This window comes from Siniperca chuatsi, linkage group LG10 (genome assembly GCF_020085105.1).
Source record: "Siniperca chuatsi isolate FFG_IHB_CAS linkage group LG10, ASM2008510v1, whole genome shotgun sequence".
Taxonomy (NCBI): domain Eukaryota; kingdom Metazoa; phylum Chordata; class Actinopteri; order Centrarchiformes; family Sinipercidae; genus Siniperca; species Siniperca chuatsi.
The window spans coordinates 28,321,975-28,329,828 of record NC_058051.1 but is presented as its reverse complement, the minus strand read 5'-3'; positions in this window follow the sequence as shown (position 1 = coordinate 28,329,828).

The window sequence follows — 7,854 nt, the reverse complement described above, 5'->3', positions numbered from 1 at the left end:
AGACAGACACTATACAAAAAAATGACAGGAAGCCATCTGGAAAGCTCGCGCTGCTGGCACCAATTAAAACAAAAGATATGGCGGGTGACAGGGACCAGGAGAGGTGGGGTGTGACAGAGAAAAACCCCCAGTACACAGAATACACCTCTTCAACAGTGGTCAGGGAACATGTGTGGAGAACTTGTAGAAATAAATGCATAACAGCTCATTTTGACATCTGTCTTGTTTTCATAGCCTTCTGGGGCCTCACTTCTTTAAAACATGCTTCAGCTTGATGAAGATCAGTATTTGACTGGTAGCTGCTGGCGCGGGCGTCGCCTGGCCTGGGCGTTCTCTAGCCCGAAAAATTCTCCACTTTGAGCGGCTTGTCACGAAACACGACGGCAGTGCTGTCATTTTGTCTAATCAATGAACAAAAAGGAGTGGAGGCAAGACCAATCAGAGAGGGTTTACAATAAAATCCATGGAAATACTAGTGTCTGATTGGCTGACAGGTCTGTCGATTCTTCACAGCAGTGGCACAAACATCATACTGAGTCAGGAAAACGTCTGTAAATGTCTGTATGAGTTCCAAGCTACATGAGCATGATATGAGCAGGGTATATACACAAACAATTTGCATTGCACTGTAGCCAGCTCCTCAGCCCCAGGTGGTCCAGCCCCAGACCTTGTCAACTCCAAGAAACGCCCCTGCCTGGCCCCGGAAAAGTGTTACTCTGGTATATGCACTTTGAAGGAACATACGCAGACATTTGTGTACCACATGTACTTACTGTGTCCTTCCTCTAGGTGTCAGTGTTAAGTTATTTTGGTGTCCAGTGCAGGGATGTTGATAACAGCTTACAGTAAATGTATACTGTGTGTGTGTGTGTTTCTGTAGGAGGCCAAACTCTGTAAAATACACCATTTATTTGGAAACTATTTGACTAATTGGTGTCTCCAACTTGATTTAACTGCAGTTTCATTCAGCTCAGTGAAAAGGAGGTTTTCGGTCCAGTGCATGTGTGAAATGATGAAGCCGTTATGGGACCTGATAATTAAAGTTTTAAAAAAATATATATTTATTTTAATAATAAACAAAACCCAAGTAAAATCAGGATATGGTCTTCAACAACAGTATGTTTTAAGAAGAGATTAAAAGATATGACTCAGCCAGCCTCATTTCCTTGTGTCATGAGTGTGGTGACCTTTTCAAAAGTTTCAGTCAGCATGAAAAAAAAATTGTGTTTATTGGTGTATAAATGGTACATACCTTATAGTCCCCATATTCCCTGACAGTGTCTTGTGAGTTTGAGTAGTTTTATTCTACTTTCTAAGTAGTATTGAGGCATTTTATAAAAATAAATAGAACAAATATCAGTATAGGTTTGGAGAAAAAAAACAATATTTTTGCTACACGAAATTATGTTAACTTTTTCTGACTTTTCTCTATTTCTTTGCTTGGATATTGGATATTTTCACCTCTCTGGGACGTCTAAAAATACTTCAAATGAGACAGTCTGAGAGGGAAAAACCTCTATTTGGTTGAAGTGCTTAAAATGTATGTCCACATTAAAGGGGAACTCCACTGATTTGACACAGTCTGTTTCCAGGTCTTTGGGAGTAGGCTAGGCTTCTACTGCATATATGGAAAAAAGTTGTATAAAGCCTTTATACTGCTAGCTGCTCAAGGCTATATTAGCCGTTATTAGCGTAACACACCCGACTCTCAGACCGAACCATCGGCAGTCAAGTTGCACTGTGGGTAATGTAGGCGGCAAAGAAGAAGAATGTGTGGAATAAAAAAAAAAGATATCTCTGGTTCTGCTACATCGATGTTGATCTTTTTTTTTTTAAACTGCAGTGCTAAACTGTGGCTCTTTTAAGGCCATAAGCTGTGATAAGGTGTTACAAGTAGACCTCGCTTTATTTTAAGGGTTCGCCACCAAAAAAGGTTGGGAACTACAGCTCTAATATCAGCAAAAACTGCATCCTGACAGACAGAGGGTACTGATTTATATCAAGGAAGAGTAAAAAGAAATGGAGATGTCCCATATTTAACAGATTACATTTTTGAACAAATTTCCCCAACAGTAGGCTACCTGCCAGCTCCAGCTCATAAGGGTCTACTGTAGTGGTCCTGACTCTCTCTCTCTGTTTCTCTAAATTAAAATCCGACTCTCCTCTCTGCATTCCACACAAGTAAATAATTCTCGGAGAAACTTTTTTCTTTTTTTTTTGGTCTCTTCTTGCTGCTTGATGTCTGCAGCCAAGAACCTCCTTCAGCTGAGTATCTGCAGAGCAGAGCTGGCAGCGACATCAGCAGCTGCTGGGTGAGATAGCTGTGTGTGTGTGTGTGTGTGTGTGTGTGTGTGCGTGTGTGTGTGTTTACTACAGAGAACCTGGAGAGCTCGGAGGTATGCAGGGAGGAAAAGATGCAGAGAAGAGAAACTCATCCAAGAGCTGATTGAAAGGAAACAAAAGCAGCTTCATCTTCCTCCTCTTTTCTCCTCCGATTTTTCCTCTCAGCGTCCCCATTGTGTTTCTTTTATCTTCAGTCCTCTGCTCTTCTATTAGGTCTTCTCTCATGCTCCTTTTTTTTTCAATCCCCCTTCTTTCATTCTCTTTCTTATGTTCCCCTTTTCTCTGTTTTCCTCTTCGTCCTTCTCTCATTTTCATATTCTCTTCTCTTTTCCATTCCTCTTCTCCTCCTCTCCTCACTTCTTATGTTCTCCCCTTCTCCTTACATCACCGCTCTTTCCTCTTTTTCTTTTTTGTCTACTCCTTCCTCCTCTCATCTAATTTTCCTCCCATCTTTATTACCTTATTGTTCCTTCTATTTTCTCTCCTTCCCTCTTTCTGTTTCTCCTCTCATCTCTCCCTTCCTTTTCTTTTTTCTCCCCTTTTCTGCTCCCCCTTCTCAACTTCTCATCCTCTCCTCCCTTCTTTCATTTCTCCTTACCTCTCATCCTCTCACCTTGCTTCATCCTCTCTTTTCCTCCTTCCTTCCTTCTCTTCCTCTACCACTAGGCATTTCTTTCTTCATCTCTTCTCCACTTCCTCCTCCCTCTTCTTTCTCATCACTTTCTCTCCTTTCTTTTCTGCTTCTTCTTCTTCTTCTTCTCTCAACGCTCTCTTCTTTCCTTTCCTCTCTTTCTCGGCAGAGAAATAACTTTCTAACGCACGTAAAAGAAAGCTTAAAAAAAGTTGTCTGCTCAGTCTTGCACCAAAAATTGTTATTGATGACACCGATGATGTTTTTACTGTGCAGGCTGTCAATTTCCACAGAAGTTCAAGAGTATTTGAACATTTCCAGGAAAGTAAACAGATAACAGCGGGGATCAAAATGGCAGGAAGGCAGACAGTGAGGTGATACATGACAGTAATGAGAAAAACATGGTTCATTGAAAATTATTTTAACAAATGATTTACGTTTTATTCTTTGCATCTGATATTTCATAATCATTTCCTCAGAAAAGAACTGAGGTAGCTTCCTGAAACTTCAGTTGCTTTTCCTTGAACTCGCTAAAAATGTACAAGTTCAGGAAAGAATCGGGTAATATGCAAACTCAGACAAATAAAGTTACTGTTCATTTTTGTCATGACTGTTAAGTCAGTAGTCATTTTTGAAGTTTTAAATTGTGTTGTAGGATCACATGTTGAAAAAATACCATATGGCGTTTTGTCATGGGCCCTGTATAGAACCCTGTGGCATGCCGAACCGTGCTGAGCTGTGATAACATGTTTCCACTGCGTCCTCACAGCAAGGGATAACCGTGTTGACCCTGCGCTATTGTGAACCTGCCTGGAAGCAGGGCTGAGTGGGGCCAACCCTTGAGGGTCTCCGCTCTCAACCAACCAATCAACAAAACATTGGACTTTAACACAGAAGACTTTTTGTTTCCTGTTTCTTACTGTCAGTCAACGCTGGTTCCTTTCAACCATGACCACAGTCGTTCACTGACCTGAACCAAATGCTTATTATTGTAACCATGATGACAAAAGTTCCCTAACCTTAACAAAGAAGCCATTTTAACCCAAACCGTGATCTCTCCCTAACCAAGTCGTTTTTGTGCCTAAACCTAACCAAACCTAACCAAACCTTAACCATAGCGTTGTCACATCATAAAATGGATTTATTTTTCAGGAGTGATTTGTAACAGTTTTGGAAGGGACAGATGAATGATGTCATCCTGCTGATAGGGGTGTCAGATCAGAAAATGCTTCTATGTGTTGCTGTAAAGGGCAGTTACAAATGACATATTTTGTCGTTTAATTTGAAGAACTTGTTGGATATGCATTTGTCACTGTGATTATCTGAGCACGGAAATACACAGCACTTTTTGGCCAGCAGATCAGTTTTAAAAATTGTGAGAAGAAATAATAAAGGAAGGAACAGTCACAGAGAGATGTTAGATGACGAGCTGCAGATAAAAGGCTCTGAGGTTGCTTTCACACCTGTAATTTGGTTCAATTGGTCCAGCCCCTGGAAAGAAATGATACATTGTTGCCTTGTAGTTCTGCTCCAGCTCATGTTCACACTGGCTTTTTACAAAGAACCTGTAAGCATGAAGTCACATGGGCAGACAGGCAACTCATTGATTGGACAGTTTTGGCAACTGAGCTGTGGACCCTCTGGAGAAACTTAGTTCTGGCAACCGAGAGCAGGTCATGTTGCACTTTATCGGACCTTATGTCTTTATTTATCCTCTGTGGTGTTCAAAAAGAGCTCACGAAGAAACAATATATTAACAGCATTATTAGTCAAGACTGAAACTCAACCTCATTTAATGCATTACGAAGAACATGGAAGAAACAGGGTGGGCGGTTACGTTTAACTTATTTTTAAATGAGAAACTGCCTAAAGTGCAACACACCTCTGTTTTAACTCATTTTCACTTTGCATGAAAATGCCAATAGACTTACAACGTAATGAATTCCAATACAACATCACCACTTACTTAGAGGCTGAAATCAAGCTGTGCCAGTAAACTCTGTCTGTTATAATAATGCGAAGCTTCTTGGTTGTTGTGATTGCAGGTTGTGAATAATGATAGTATTTGGATTCTTGGTTAAATTCTTTAAAATGACTGTATTAAGACTTTGGTCTATGGAGTCTTTTGGATTAACTTCTGACAACAGGAACTGTTCGTTCTACCTGGAGTAGATCTATGCATCCAGGAAGTGTTTGTTTTGTGTGTATTAGATCAATGAAACCTGCTATCAGCAGCTGAATTCAGGAAGTGCCCTCTTCTCGTGTTCTATGGACTCATTCAAAGTCACCTCTGACGCCAGGAAGTATTTCTCCACTTTAAATGGATCCTTGGCGTCTCAGTTATTGACCATCTGAAGCAGGAAGGACCCACTCTCCTTGATCTGTAGCTGTTCCTTTTGACCCTCAGCAGCAGGAAGCGTCCTTTCTACTTATACTAGATCTATGTAGTCACTGCTAGTTATGACCTCAGACAGGAAGTTTCCTCTCTGTTGGATGGATGGACCTATTCTTATTTCCTTCAGAAAGCAGGCCAAGTATTGTGTGGACTTGGCTCCTTCATCCTCTCTGATGGTAAGTGAGTCTGCTGAAGCTTCGTCAGAACAGACGCAGTTTTCATAATTAGATTAGATGTGAGTAACATGCCAATTTAGATTGGGTCCAGTGTAAAAGTTGAATGGTTTTATCAGAACAAAATGGGACTGCAGAAGTAATTAGTGTAACACTAACCAAAGTGCGATAAGCTTGTTCGTCTGCTTTATACATTTTAACTGATCAGATAAAGTTGATTTTTAAAACCATTTTAACGTACTTTTCATGTCAAATTGTGTGGATATGAAAATTGAACTCTCTCAAATGAGAGTTTTTTTGTTTTTTTGTTTTTCATTCCATGAAACTTAGCTGAGTTTGGGACTGTATCATCCACTGCGTCAGAGATGGTCCTGGATGGTTCCCGTAGAAAAGATTAAGGAAGCGGCTGTGCATTGCACTTTAACAGAGGTGGGGCATGTAACCAGACTTACATTTGCCAAATCAACAACTTAGTTCAATTCAATTTTATTTATATAGCGCCAATTCATATCAGAAGTTATCTCATTACACTTTCTATAGAGCAGGTCTAGACCGTACTCTTTGTAATATCATTTACAGAGACCCAACATGAGCAAGCACTTGGCGACAGTGGCAAGGAAAAACTTCCTTTAAGAGGCAGAAACCTTGGTAGAACCAAACTCAATGGTAGAGAGAGAGAGAGAGAGAGAGAGAGAGAGAGAGAGAGAGATTTTGGGGAGGGTTCTCTTCCTTAAAGTATTTTCTCTTGTGAAAGTAAAAAATATTCCAACACTTCCAACAAAGCATGAATCTCACCTTTGTGTGACTTGTCTGTGTCTGTTTTTGAGAGTGTCTGAGAGTCTTCCTCGCCTCGTTCAGAAACAAACTTTGACAAGTGACACAAAGGTTTATTTGTGAGATTCATGCTTTATCAGAAGTGTTTTCAAATAGTATTTTTCAGTTTTTCAAGAGAAATATACAGATGCTTCCCTAAAATCTCTCATGGTAACCACCCGGGACTGTCCCAACCTTCATGAAACTATATCTTTACAGTAACTGTAATGTGTAATGGCACTCCAAGGGGCTCAAGAAGCAGAATGAATGTGTTTTGATGCCTAACAGCTGTGGGTCTAAAAGTCCAATCACACGAGGTTCACGGTAGAAAGAGACATCTTTTGCTATTCAAAAACATATGAGAGCAGTTTATTGTACAGAAAAATGTCTCTGGTTATTTATTAATGATGTCCTTTTCCCAGAATGCCACCAAGAATGTTGTATTGCATTCTGGTCAATTAAGAGTGAGGAGCTTCCCTGCGTTTTCCACAATGAATTTCTGCCTATATGATTCTTACACACTGATGCACATCTGCTATGACTGAGTGATTTTACTCGTTTATTCTCATTGTTTTAGAAGATGCTGAAACATTTTGTCTTATCAACTGAAGCGGCAGGAAATATCTGGCTGTGATGTCACTTTATCCACTAAACAGCTATATGAAATGAGTTCAGCTTTCGAAGATTTAACATGAGTATAACAGATACATCTTTGGCTTAAGTAGGAAAACTTGTTTACAACTGCTAGCAAGTACTTTTGAAAAATTGATTTATTCAGAAATGTTCATACAGAAATGTTCTTGTATTAGAGTTTTTGGGGGAGGACAATGGTGTCATTATATTACGGAAGTTCAGAGACCCACAAAGTTCATGCTGTAATAGACTCATATTTTTTTTAAACATCAAAGAAGCAGAAACAGGGAGAGGAAACACTGAAACACTGACGATCAATCTGCAGCATGAAAGGCTGTCGGACGCCATGACTGTAAGAGATCTGTCAGAACTGAGACATGAATGTAATGACTCATTATAAAAGTCTGCAGTTTGACAGTCTAACACATATTAGAAGAGGTGAAATGAACATTTGTCCATTGAATGGAAAAAAAAATATTGGCTTGATTTTTCATTCACTTCAATACAGTCAGAGTTTTCTAGTGGCCATTAGAGGAACTGCAGGTTAAGACGATTACAGCTTCAGCACCTGAATTCAGTGACGGTGGTTCCTTCTTACTTAAAACATATCTATCAATAATCTTACCTATTGGGTTCACAGTCTTACATGCAGTAGAAAAGGAAGATTCCACTACTCATTAATGATGTAGGAAATTATTAAAGATTCTTAATATTACTCTTTAACATGGGATGGTATTTAGATTTCTTTGGTAAGTATCCATTGCTGTGGTGTCTTTTTCTTGAATTTTACTGTCTCTAATCCTGCATTCCTTTGGTTAAACTGCTGCTGCCAGAAAATTAAAATGGCTTTCTTGTGATGAAGCATT